Below are 12,788 nucleotides of genomic sequence, written 5' to 3'. Positions count from 1 at the left end.
ATTCAGTTTTAATTTTCTTGAGTTTATCTACTTTATGCATTACAGGAACAGGGATGAGAATGATGCTCCACTACTACTACTGTTACTATTACTACTACTACTACTATTACTACTACTACTACTACTACTACTACCACTACTTCCAACATGGCGGCTGTGTTTACAAAACAAACAAGGAGCTCCTCAAGTAATCCTGCATTGTAAGGATACCAGATCATCTACTGACGTCTGACTACCTACACAAGTCACTTAAGTATCCAGCCAACATTGTAGAGAGTTGAGAGAGTAGGGGTGTTTGGACTTTGACTGATAAGACATTTGAATCACAGTTCTAAACCCCCCCCCCTCGACCCGTTGGCTGAGTTCTGCGCATGCGCAGTGCTGATTTGACGTCACGAAGCATATCTCACACTCAGTTGCCATCTTTCGCCACCTCACTATGGATTCAGCTACTATTACAAAGTTGCTTGAGTCGCAGGAGAGGGCATATAAGAATGCCATGGATGTAGTGGTGAAAAGCTTCACAGAGAGAGTACATAAACTTGAAGGCAATGTCTCAGATCTAACTGCCAGCCTTGAGTTTAGTCAAAAAGAAATTGACTCACTCAAAACAAGTATCAAAACTTATGAAGCAGAACGTGTTGCCAACAAAGCTACAATAGATAAGCTCTCTCAAGATATTAATTCCACCCAAATCAAGATCAAAGACATGGAAGACCGCATCAACTGCCAGGAGGACTATAGCAGAAGGAACAATATTCGAATCAGCGGTGTGGAAGAGCAGAGCAGTGAGCAAACCTGGGAGCAGACAGCGGCAGTGGTGTCTTCCCTACTGAAGGATAAGATGCAGATGCCAGGTTTGGAGTTAGAAAGGGCCCACCGGGTAGGACAACGCAGAGACGGCAAGCCTCGTCCTATCGTGGCGCGTTTCTCCCGCTTTTGCGATCGAGAGGCGGTCATGAGGAGTGCGAGGAAGCTGCGAGGGACCAATGTTTACCTTAATGATGACTTATGCGCTGCTTCACAAACTATCAAGAACGCTCAAATTCCGCTGATGAAACAGGCAAGGGCACAGGGGAAAATTGCCTATTTTAGGCATACAAAACTCATCATAAGGGACAGGTTTGACACTAGGATAGCACAAAATCAGCCACATCAAGCTCAAGACTCCTCTGTCTCCAGCCAAGACCATCAACGTGGGGCTACAGCCGCAATCGAGGATCGCTCACTACACGATGATTCAGCAATGGGAGCCGTGGCTAGGCATGGTTCTGCTGTGGGTGGCACTGCTGGCGAGAGGGTTGGTGAGGTGGAACAGAGTGGTGGGGCGCAAGCTTTCCCACCTCTCCCCGCGCCAACCGACCATGCTGGTTCGCCTGCCGCACGAGCTTCCAGCTTGCGGCCCCAGGAGAACAGGAAAAATCCAAAAAGAAGTGTGAAGAAGTGAATCCCTAGGAAAGTAAAGTAATGTCACTCACTTGAACAATGGCTGCCAATAGCTATCTACCATTTCATTCCATCAGTAATAACGAGTTGGAAAGACTAAATAGCAGTGACACAGTGTATAGGAACTATTTGTGTATTAATGGGCTAGACCAGATTTTATTTAATCCGCTCAACCTAGAACATGAGATTAATTGTACTATCAACGATGCCTTGATTTTTAATATAGATAACATTACTCAGAAATTTTCAAAATACATTTACTTAGATGATCTGAAAACAAAACTGAAAGAAACTGATGTATTTTCTGTATTAAGTATGAATATAAGAAGCTTAGCAAGTAATCTTCAAATATTAACTGATCAGTGTTTGCCTGAGGAAAACAGTGTTGATATTATGGGATTCTCAGAGACCAGGCTTGACAGTAATATAGAAAACTTATATCAGTTAAAAGGATACAACATGTTTACAATGAACAGAGACAGGAAAGGAGGAGGTGTGTGTATCTATGTTTCTAGTATACACAAGTCTTGTATCATAAAGGAGTGTTGTTTAATGGAACAGTTCTTAGAGTGTGTATGTGTGGAAGTGAGTAGAGGTAAGAACACCAATTTGTTTGCATCTGTTTATAGGCCACCAAAGGGGAATTTGCAGGATTTTTTCAATGCATTAAAGAAAATTTTTGATATTGCAGCGACAAAAAGATACAGTGAAACTTATTTTCTCGGAGACTGGAATTTAGATCTACTAAAAACAAATGAACCTGGAGTGCGAGAATTTATGAATTTGATGTATTCACATGGTTGTTTTCCATTGACAACAAAACCTACAAGAGTAACTGATAATTGCACTTCACTAATAGACCATATTTGGACCTCTCATTTTGGAAACAACATAAATAATTACATAATTTATACTGATGTATCAGATCATTTTGCAGTTTATTCACAGTTTAAGAATATATTAAAAAATGCTGATGTATTCGTAGAAAAAAGAATTTTTTCAGACAGGAATATAAGTTTATTTACTGAACAAGTAGCAAATGAAAACTGGTTCGAAATATCAAATACAAATGATGCAAACGATGCATTTGAGAAATTTTATGCGTTATATAGACATAAATTTTATTCTTGTTTTCCAGTAAAGAATGTTAAAGTCGTTGATAAACACAGCAGAAATCCTTACATTACTACTGCATTAAGAAATAGCATAAAGGAGAAACACAGACTCGAAAGACTTGCATCAAAATGGCCAATGACATATGGGCCAAGATATAAAAGCTATAGAAACCAGCTAGTAACCTTGCTGCGTGTTGCAAAAAACAAATACTATCAGGATAAACTTAAGAACCAACAAGGAAACAGTAAATCGATATGGAACACATTAAATAGTCTATTGGGAAGAAATAACAATAAAAGTACAATTGAAATTAAATTGAAAAATAATAATGACTACACTGCTAATGTTTTTAATGATCACTTTCTGAAAAAGACAGAATCCTCACAACAACAAACAGCTACACCACAAAATTCCCACCGTCAGTTTCTCAACAATCCTGCAAACATTTCACTTTACTTGTGCCCTGTTACTAGAGAAGAAATAAATATGTATTTAAGCAATCTAAAAACAAACACTGCTCCAGGATATGATGAAATTCCACCTAGACTGCTAAAGATTACAGCACAGTACATTGATATACCTCTGACCCACATTATTAATCTCTGTTTTCAGCAAGGTTGTTTTCCCGACAAACTTAAAATAGCTAAAGTGATTCCAATATTTAAGTCGGGTGATGTTGACGATGACGATATTTGAAAAAGCTATTGTTCAAAGATTAAGGAGGTTCCTGGAAGATTTTGATCTAATATCAAATAATCAGTTCGGTTTTCGTAATAACATGTCAACTGAAAAAGCCATAATGCAATTTACAAGTAAAATTTACAGTAATTTGGAAAGGAAACGTTATGTAGCAGGCATATTCTTAGACCTTTCGAAAGCCTTTGATACACTGAATCATGCAATTTTACTTGATAAGCTCTACAATAGTGGAGTAAGAGGAACACCATTAAAATTATTAGAAAGTTATCTAACTAATAGGAAACAATCAGTATACTGTAATAAAAAATCATCACAACTAAAAGTTATTCACACAGGAGTTCCTCAAGGGTCAATACTGGGCCCATTGCTCTTTTTGACATATATAAATGATATCTCTAATGCCTCTGAAAAATTTAATTATGTATTATTTGCTGATGATACAAATCTTCTTTTACATGATGATAACTTAAATAATTTGCATACTGCCTTGAATACTGAATTAGAGAAAATTAGTAAATGGGTATCTGCTAACAAATTAAAGGTAAATGTTACAAAAACAAATTATATATTATTTCAAAATCGATCTGTGGAACATAGAATGAGGACAGTTTATATGGAAGGATGTGAATTGAAAAGGGTTTCATGTACAAAATTTTTAGGGGTTTTAATTGATGAGAATTTAAACTGGAAAAACCATATACAATCACTCTGTTTGAAATTGTCAAAAATTTGTGGGGTATTGTACAAAATTCGTCGTAACCTAACAATTGATGCCTTGAAAAATCTATATTACTCACTATGTTATCCTCATTTTATATATTGTTTATCATTATGGGGTTGTACATGGCCTTCAGTTGTAAAAGAAATTATTGTAATGCAGAAAAAGATTTTAAGAACCATTACATTCAAAAGAAAACATGGTTCCACACAGTTTTTGTTCACTGAATTGAAATTACTGAAATTTGATTACCTATTGCAATACTTTTGTCTTTTATCTGTTTATAATGACTTAAATGAAATTAGGAGTACCAGGAAATTGTTTAGATATATTCATCATAGCCAAGGAACTAGAGGAAATAATATCAACTTGATTTGTCCACAACATAGAACAACATTGTATAAATTTTCAATACATTGCTTTGGACCTACGTGTTGGAACGCTTTACCTGATGATTTGAAGACTATAACTAATTTCAATATATTCAAAAGTAAACTTAAAAAACATTTTCATAAATTGCAAAGTCTATCAATTAATGCACAATAATGTCAAATGCAGTTCTTTTTTTTTTTTTTTTTTATGGAAAGGTGTGATTGTTAATGTCATGATTGTCTGTAGGATGTAAGTTTTTGTCTTAAATTGTTTGTAATATAATTATTAATCTTAATTTATTACCTATTGCCGTCATGGAAACATGTATTACTGTAATTAATCTATGTCATGTCTGCTTAAGAGCTTAGCTCAGCAGACTAATGCCTCAACAATACCTGTACATAACTGTTCATTGTATATACTGGTGATATGGCAATAAACTAAACTAAACTAAACTATTACTTCTACTTTTTTTTTATGTAGGAAGGACAATGGCCAAGGGCAACAAAAATCCAATAAAAAAAATGCCCACTACATTACCACCACTGGCATTGCTACTGCTACTACTACTATTACTACTTCTACTACTACTACTACTACTTCTACTACTACTACTACTACTACTGCTACTTTCTCTCTCTCTCTCTCTCTCTCTCTCTCTCTCTCTCTCTCTCTCTCTCTCTCTCTCTCTCTCTCTCTCTCTCTCGACAAAATCTAGCGCGATTTTGAAATATCTTAAAACCAGAAGTGCTAACAATTAATGGAGATTAAAACAATAAAACAATCGAGTCAAAAAAAAAGTAGTAAAAGACTCAAAAAAACATAAAAGGAACAAAAATAAAAAAGTAATTTTTTTAAAAGATAGACGATTAAAAAATGAGAGAGAGAGAGAGAGAGAGAGAGAGAGAGAGAGAGAGAGAGAGAGAGAGAGAGAGTCATAATGATAATCACGTACCCAGCATTCAAGAAAAAAAGCTAAGGTAAAATGCAAAGGAAGAAGCGCAAGAGGTGTAACTGAAAACAAAGGAGCAAGGAGGACAGGTGGGACAGGTGGGACAGCAAGGGAGAAAACGACAACACTCTGAGAACGGCAGATTGTGCATGACTCAGACTGAAGCACAGGACGACGCGGAAGCAATCGAGGCGCATAGGAGACACACGGAGATGTAATTGAGCTGAGAAAAAGAGAAAGAAATAAAGAAAAAGAAAGAAAGAAAGAATACATGTGGAAAAATTTTGACAGACACGGAACACACGGAAAAAGGATATGAGAGAGAGAGAGAGAGAGAGAGAGAGAGAGAGAGAGAGAGAGAGAGAGAGAGAGAGAGAGAGAGAGAGAGAGAGCACTAGAGTAGATATTCCGAAACCTGAGAATAAGAGGTAGGTACAATTTGCCTGACAGATGTTCGTGTATTTGGAGAGAGGAAGTGAAGCACATCCCTACAGATTGAGCAGCAGCAATTACCTGCCCCATTCAAGCACAAGTGTAAGGAAGGAATGAGCGAATACACAGTGAGGTAGGTGTCGGAACAGGACAGCCAGTAAGTTGTAGGTTCTTTACAGAAACACGTGCAGACTGTGGTTTCTATATTAAGGCCAGGAACAAAGGAACAATGCCGTGGCAGACCCTGAGCGCGTAACTACCTCGGAAGCACCAGCCAGACTGAGGATTACAGGGATGTCAAGCGTACAATAAATGGAGGTACAAAATGAAACATGGTACGGTACATTACATATCCACAACACCCAGACTGCGAAGGTGGGGAGATCCATGAAGCACTTGTGGTAGTAAAGTCAGTATTCAGAGATGACTGGCCAGGTTCTCCAGAGAGCTTTTCTTGTTAACAATGTAGGGAGCTAGTCAGTCTGCCACTACAACCATGAAAACACCCTTAAAGATCCGTGATACTTCAGGTGGAGACGTCTGGAAGTAGTCAGGACGCTGGCAAGGGTGTTTACGAATATGGTCTTAAAGCTGGTGCACAATTCTGATATAAGAGCATGAGACCATAACAAAATAAAGGAAGTTGTAAGAAACTGTCTACAAATAGTGTCGTGCAGCAAAGTCCATAGACATTAGATTTCTTTAAGATGTCAGATGAATTCCTGGATGAATATTGCAGGTGGTAAGCTTTATTAAGTGCTCAAGAGCTGCCTTGTGTGGACTGACTGACCTTTTGCAGGCTCCTTACTTTATGTTACGCTGTTAAACCTTTCAAGGGACCTTTTCTCTGCCAACTTATTTTTCTCATTATTATGCAATGATAATATTAACTCATTGATTTCTTATGTTTTCAAGATGGATGAAAAGAATAAGAAATTCAAAAATGTTATTTCTTATGCGACATGTAACAGAAATTCCATTATGTTAAAATATTTTCTATTTTTGGCGAGGAGCAACGAGGCAAACTTTTAATGTAAATAGACATCTGTGTTTTTGCTCTGCCGCACAAACAACAAATTTAGTGTTCCGGGGTAGAAGCAGAGCAGAGTGCATTTGTGCATTGCCTTCCCGTGAAGTATTTGACTGACATGCCGGGAAGGAGTGGTGGAGTGCAAGGTTATCCGGATGGGAATTATTGATGAAACTAGTCACAATTATCACACAGCTGTCTGGAACAAAGGCACTGGGAGGAAAACTGTTGAAACAAATAAGACAAAACTAAAGTATCTGCGTAGAGTCAGACAAATTATATCAATTTTATTTTTCTTAGGCAAGAACGAAATGAAAAGCGAAATCAGAAGTCCCGCGAATCTTGATAAATAACGAAAATCAAGGCGGATGGAGATAAAGTAAAGAAAAGTGGAAAAGCCTCAATAGTACAAAGAGAAAACACGTCAGTAATGTGTTGCGTAAGGCTTTCAAATATACGATAATGAGAACCTTTTTAATACGAGGCGGAAAACTCGTCACAGCACATCCACGGAGACGAGGTTATTGAGGTTAAGCAGAGGAGCCTCAAGGAGAGATTAAAGAGGTTAATGACAGGATGAGCAACTCCCTGGATGAGAGGACAACATTACACAACCGTGAAGGGAAGCGCGCCAAGACATCCAACAATATATTACTCTTTCTAGCATATTTTTATGAAGTGTGTAAGGACAAAAGTTATGACTCCTATAGGGTAAAATATAAAAACAATGTATCATCAAAAATTTGAAGTGTCTTAACTGTATACTTAATAATCGTCAGTTCCCTTGAGATCTTCTTCATAATATAACATACCAATAACCATCACTGTGTTGGAAATATTGCTGAATCACAGGACTGACCATGACTTTTCTGTTCCTAGATGCAATTACTTTTCTAATGAAGTAGAAGAGAGAGAGAGAGAGAGAGAGAGAGAGAGAGAGAGAGAGAGAGAGAGAGAGAGAGAGAGAGTGTGTGTGTATGTGTGTGTGTGAGTGTGTGTTTAAAGAAAGTGGCGGAAAATAGAGAAGTTTGGGATAGTTAAGAATGGTTAAGGATGGTGACAAATGAAACCCAGGTGGTGACAACTGGAAGACGCAGCTCGGAGGGAGAGGAGAAGCCATTAGCAGAGGTACACAGTGATCCATTACTGGAGGGGAAAGTGAACTGATCCGCTGTCGCCCAAAGGAAACAAACCATTGGCAAGAAATCCAGCGTTCCCTCTCTTGCCATCTGCTCCTGTGCTGGCCAGACGTCACCTGGGACACAACCCTGACGCAATGTGCTGTTTCAGAGACCTTACAGAAATGCACACAGCAGAAATCATATTTGAAAAGCCTATTAAAGCATACAGCATACCGACTATCCCAGGGACCCTACAAAAATACACAGCAGAACCTCCTTTTTTCAGGCTTTACAAAAACGTACAGAGCAGAATAGTTATTAGGAAAAGATTATAAAACTGCATACAGCAGAACTCATTATTTCAGAGCCACTGTATAAACTACGAAAGTATAACTATTTGGAAAAATTCCTGTAACCTCACTAAGTATTTGGAAATTATACTATGAAACTAAGAGCTTAAGAAGCCAAAACAATAGTCAACAGGTCACAATTCCAAACTACGCCTCAGTCTCCAAGTCTTCCCACACAAGCATAACCTGAGTTCAGACACGTGTAGCCAGTCCACGCCAGGGATTACAGCACCAGCCATCACCTGCAGCCCTTCACGTCCGCCTCAGTCCAGACTCGCCTGAGTAGATGCAAACAGCGCAAGGGCAAGAGATGCTCAGTTGGCCTTTCAAGACAGTAATACCATTAGCGATGCATAACACCCACACCAAAGCGGCCCCTCTCCACGTGTCTCTGATTTATCCCTCAATTGGTTTTACACACAATTAACTCCGCTCACCGCTACCCGCTACTAATCCAGCCAATCCCTTCACTGCTCCATAAGACAGACCCGTTCAGAACCGCCCCTCTTCACCCTGCAGGTGTCTATCAACCCCTGTGTAGAGGAGAGGGGGCAAGGCAGAGGTAATAGAGGTAAGGGTAGCAGGAAACACAGATACAACCTTCGTAGAGCGCCGGGGAGAGGCAGTGAGGAGGATAACGAGGCCTAATACACACTTGAAAGGAACCTGAGAGAGGGAGACAGTACGTGTGTGGATCACAGGGCACGCCAGCCGGTACAGGGGGCCAGAGACGCGTGCTGTGGGGACTGACTCCTGGCGGCCTGACAAACTCACTGGTGCTAATTATGTGAAGGATGACCATGTTAGAAAGTTACATTACTGTTACTTTTTATAATAATCTTTTGCTGCTACTAGTGTTGTTGCTGCTGCTGCAGTTTTTATCATTATTATTATTATTATTATTATTATTATTATTATTATTATTATTACACCACCGTTCCCACTACTAACACACATTATAATAACAAGCCTAACACTACCATAATCACCACTACAACCATCAATACCACAACCTAACAACAAACCCTTAACACACTCATTAACACCACCATCAACACTAACAACAGCAACACAATCATAATTCTAACACCACGGCCACTCTTCCTACACGCATCCAATCATGACGCTGGGAGACACAAATATCACTCTATGTTTCCCTTCCCTGTCACATTTCCTTACCCTTCCCTGGCAATGTTTTCCCTTCTCTATCACACTCCCTCACTCCCTTCCCCTCCCCCCGCATAGCCGCCTCCCCAAAAGGTTGTGCGGACCATTAATTTGTTTAATCTTGTGGCAATGTCACACACAGGAGTTTCTTGTTTTCTCCTCCCACCGACCAAGTCTCCCGGGAACTGCTATTGTAAGGCATGGAATCCTCCTTTATCCCGCTTTTTTTTATGTACGTTTCAGATTTATTCTTGTCTGGTGAGGTCCGGCGATGACTACACATTACGTACGCTATACGTCTGTCTCTTATGTTTCCTCAGTGTAGGCGAAGATAAACTACATTGATAACCCCAAACCTTGTAACAAAGTCCGTATTATCTCTTAGATATTGTGTGTGTGTGTGTGTGTGTGTGTTTCTTTCACGATTTTTCTTTCCTTTCCCTTCTATGGTGGTAATTCCCAAGATCTTACGTTATTTTTATCTTCTGTTTTTCTTGCACGTATTTATTTAATTATTATTTTCTGTCCTTCCACGATGATTTCCAGAGTGGCGAGTCTAAGCAATGTGAAGGGAAAACAAAACAACTCTCACGTAATTCTCCGTGTCTCATCTCTTTCTTGCATTTGTGCGTCTTTCTCACAACAGTAACCTGTGTATTATGTGTAAGGTATATTAATTTTCGTCTCTGTGATGGAAATAACATAAGCCAGCCACAAAATTCTCCTTCTCATCTCTTTCTTACACTTGTATCTTTTTTTCAGTATCGCTTCAGTAAAGGTTCTCTGTGTGGTAAACCTGAACTGTATTGCTTCTCTGTGCTGGTCACGTCACGAGCTGAAATAACTCAAATGCCATGTTAACTATCCAGGCTGCTTCTCTTTCCCACACTTCTAGTTTTGTCAGTCTCCTTCACAATGGTTCTGTGTGGTAAATCCAAAACAATGTTATTTCTGTCGTGAAAAGAAAAACAAATGTCACGTAACTTTCCGTGTCATCTTTCTCTCATGCTAGCGTTTATATTTTTTTATTTTATTTATTTATTCATTATTGACCACTCATTACTACCACCATAACTCACACTCACTACTCCATGCATGACCTCAGCGTACCTGATTATTCTACCTTATAATTAGCAGCCTCTAAAAATAAACCACTATTACATTTATCCCAGTCGTGGTGGAGTCACAGGCGCGCGTGTCGCTGATCCCCGGTCGCATGATCACCGTTTTTATTTCACGAATAATATGTAAAAGTTATTATTATTTTCTTTTTTATATAGGAAGAACACTGGCAAAGGGCAACAACATGATCACCGTTTTTATTTCACGAATAATATGTAAAAGTTATTATTATTTTCTTTTTTATGTAGGAAGAACACTGGCAAAGGGCAACAAAAATCCAATAGAAAAAATGCCCACTGAAATGCCAGTCCCATAAAAGGGTCAAAGCAGTAGTCAAAAATTGATGAATAAGTGTCTTGAAACCTCCCTCTTGAAGGAATTCAAGTCATAGGAGGGTGGAAATACAGAAGCAGGCAGGGAGTTCCAGAGTTTACCAGAGAAAGGGATGAATGATTGAGAATACTGGTTAACTCTTGCGTTAGAGAGGTGGACAGAATAGGGGTGAGAGAAAGAAGAAAGTCTTGTGCAGCGAGGCCGCGGGAGGAGGGGAGGCATGCAGTTAGCGAGATCAGAAGAGCAGTTAGCATGAAAATAGCGGTAGAAGACGGCTAGAGATGCAACATTGCGGCGGTGAGAGAGAGGCTGAAGACAGTCAGTTAGAGGAGAGGAGTTGATGAGACGAAAAGCTCTTGATTCCACCCTGTCTACAAGAGCAGTATGAGTGGAACCCTCCCAGACAAGTGAAGCATACTCCATACATGGACGAATAAGGCCCTTGTACAGAGTTAGCAGCTGGGGGGGTGAGAAAAACTTGCGGAGACGTCTCAGAACACCTAACTTCATAGAAGCTGTTTTAGCTAGAGATGAGATGTGAAGTTTCCAGTTCAGATTATAAGTAAAGGACAGACCAAGGATGTTCAGTGTAGAAGAGGGGGGCAGTTGAGTGTCATTGAAGAAGAGTGGATAGTTGTCTGGAAGGTTGTGTCGAGTTGATTGATGGAAGAATTGAGTTTTTGAGGCATTGAACAATACCAAGTTTGCTCTGCCCCAATCAGAAATTTTAGAAAGATCAGAAGTCAAGCGTTTTGTGGCTTCCCTGCGTGAAATGTTTTATTTGCAAAATATCAGTTTCGATCCGATTTAATTATTCACGAGAATATTATTTGGTCTCACTTCAAATACTTCCATGGCAAAATAGCCTCCCTGTAAAACAGAATTAATGAACATATTTATATTTGGCAGCGATACGGAAAACATTATTTCTGCCTAAATTTTTCAGCCATGGCGTCTGGCGCTCTACGTATGTCCGGCTGCCTATCTGACTGACTGACTAACAGACTGACTGGGTGAGTGACAGACTAACTGATGAACTAACTGACGGACTTGCTGACTGCCATTAGTACAAAAAAAAAAAAAAATGAAAACCTTCTCCCTCAAATAAATAAAGAAAGAAAGAAATTAATAAAGCCTGTTAAACTATTAGTAATCATGGAAACACTCTTGTAAACCCCGATAACTGCCACTGGACACCTTTAGGATCGCAGAAACGAGAAACCGAAAGTGTGACGCTCTGACATTTATTTTTCCGTCCCACGTCTTTCTCATGCTGCTTTTATTACTTTAATGACTCACCTTTATAGCTTATGGGCTTATATTCTTATTAATATCGTGCGCGCGCGCGCGCGCGCGCGTGTGTGTGTGTGTGTGTGTGTGTGTGTGTGTGTGTGTGTGTGTGTGTGTGTGTGTGTGTGTGTGGGGGTCGATAAGTGGGTGTGGATGTGGAGTCAGTCAGTCAGTCAGTCAGTCTCTCTCTCTCTCTCTCTCTCTCTCTCTCTCTCTCTCTCTCTCTCTCTCTCTCTCTCTCTCTCTCTCTCTCTCTCTCTCTCTCATGTAAATAAATAAATAATCCTCATCCAACACCCACTTATTTTCACGCTTCCCCCTGCACACACACACACACACACACACACACACACACACACACACACACACACACACACACACACACACACACACACACACAACTTTCCTCGTTAGCTCTAGGACACAATCTTCAGGCCACTGTCGCCTCCACCTCGTGTGTTTAATGGACACAATGGATAGCACATTTCGGTGATTTTCTCCTTGAATTATAAAGAAAGTGTTGGAAGCCCTGGTATTGATTCCCTGCCGCCGAGGGACCGCTGCTGATTCCTCCGCCGCAGCCACCGTGACGTGACAACCCCTCGCCGCCCCGCACCTCAGCAGCCCCGCGTCACAATTC

General features: G+C 39.8%; 1 long non-coding RNA gene across 2 annotated transcripts in view; it reads right to left on the bottom strand.

Annotated features, from left to right (window-relative positions):
• Positions 1-12,788, bottom strand: part of LOC135097227 (uncharacterized) — a 147,903-nt gene that overhangs the window by 27,167 nt on the left and 107,948 nt on the right. The window lies entirely within an intron of this gene.

Source organism: Scylla paramamosain, unplaced genomic scaffold (assembly GCF_035594125.1).
Source record: "Scylla paramamosain isolate STU-SP2022 unplaced genomic scaffold, ASM3559412v1 Contig15, whole genome shotgun sequence".
Classification (NCBI taxonomy): domain Eukaryota; kingdom Metazoa; phylum Arthropoda; class Malacostraca; order Decapoda; family Portunidae; genus Scylla; species Scylla paramamosain.
This window is presented reverse-complemented; position numbering and strand designations above follow the sequence as displayed.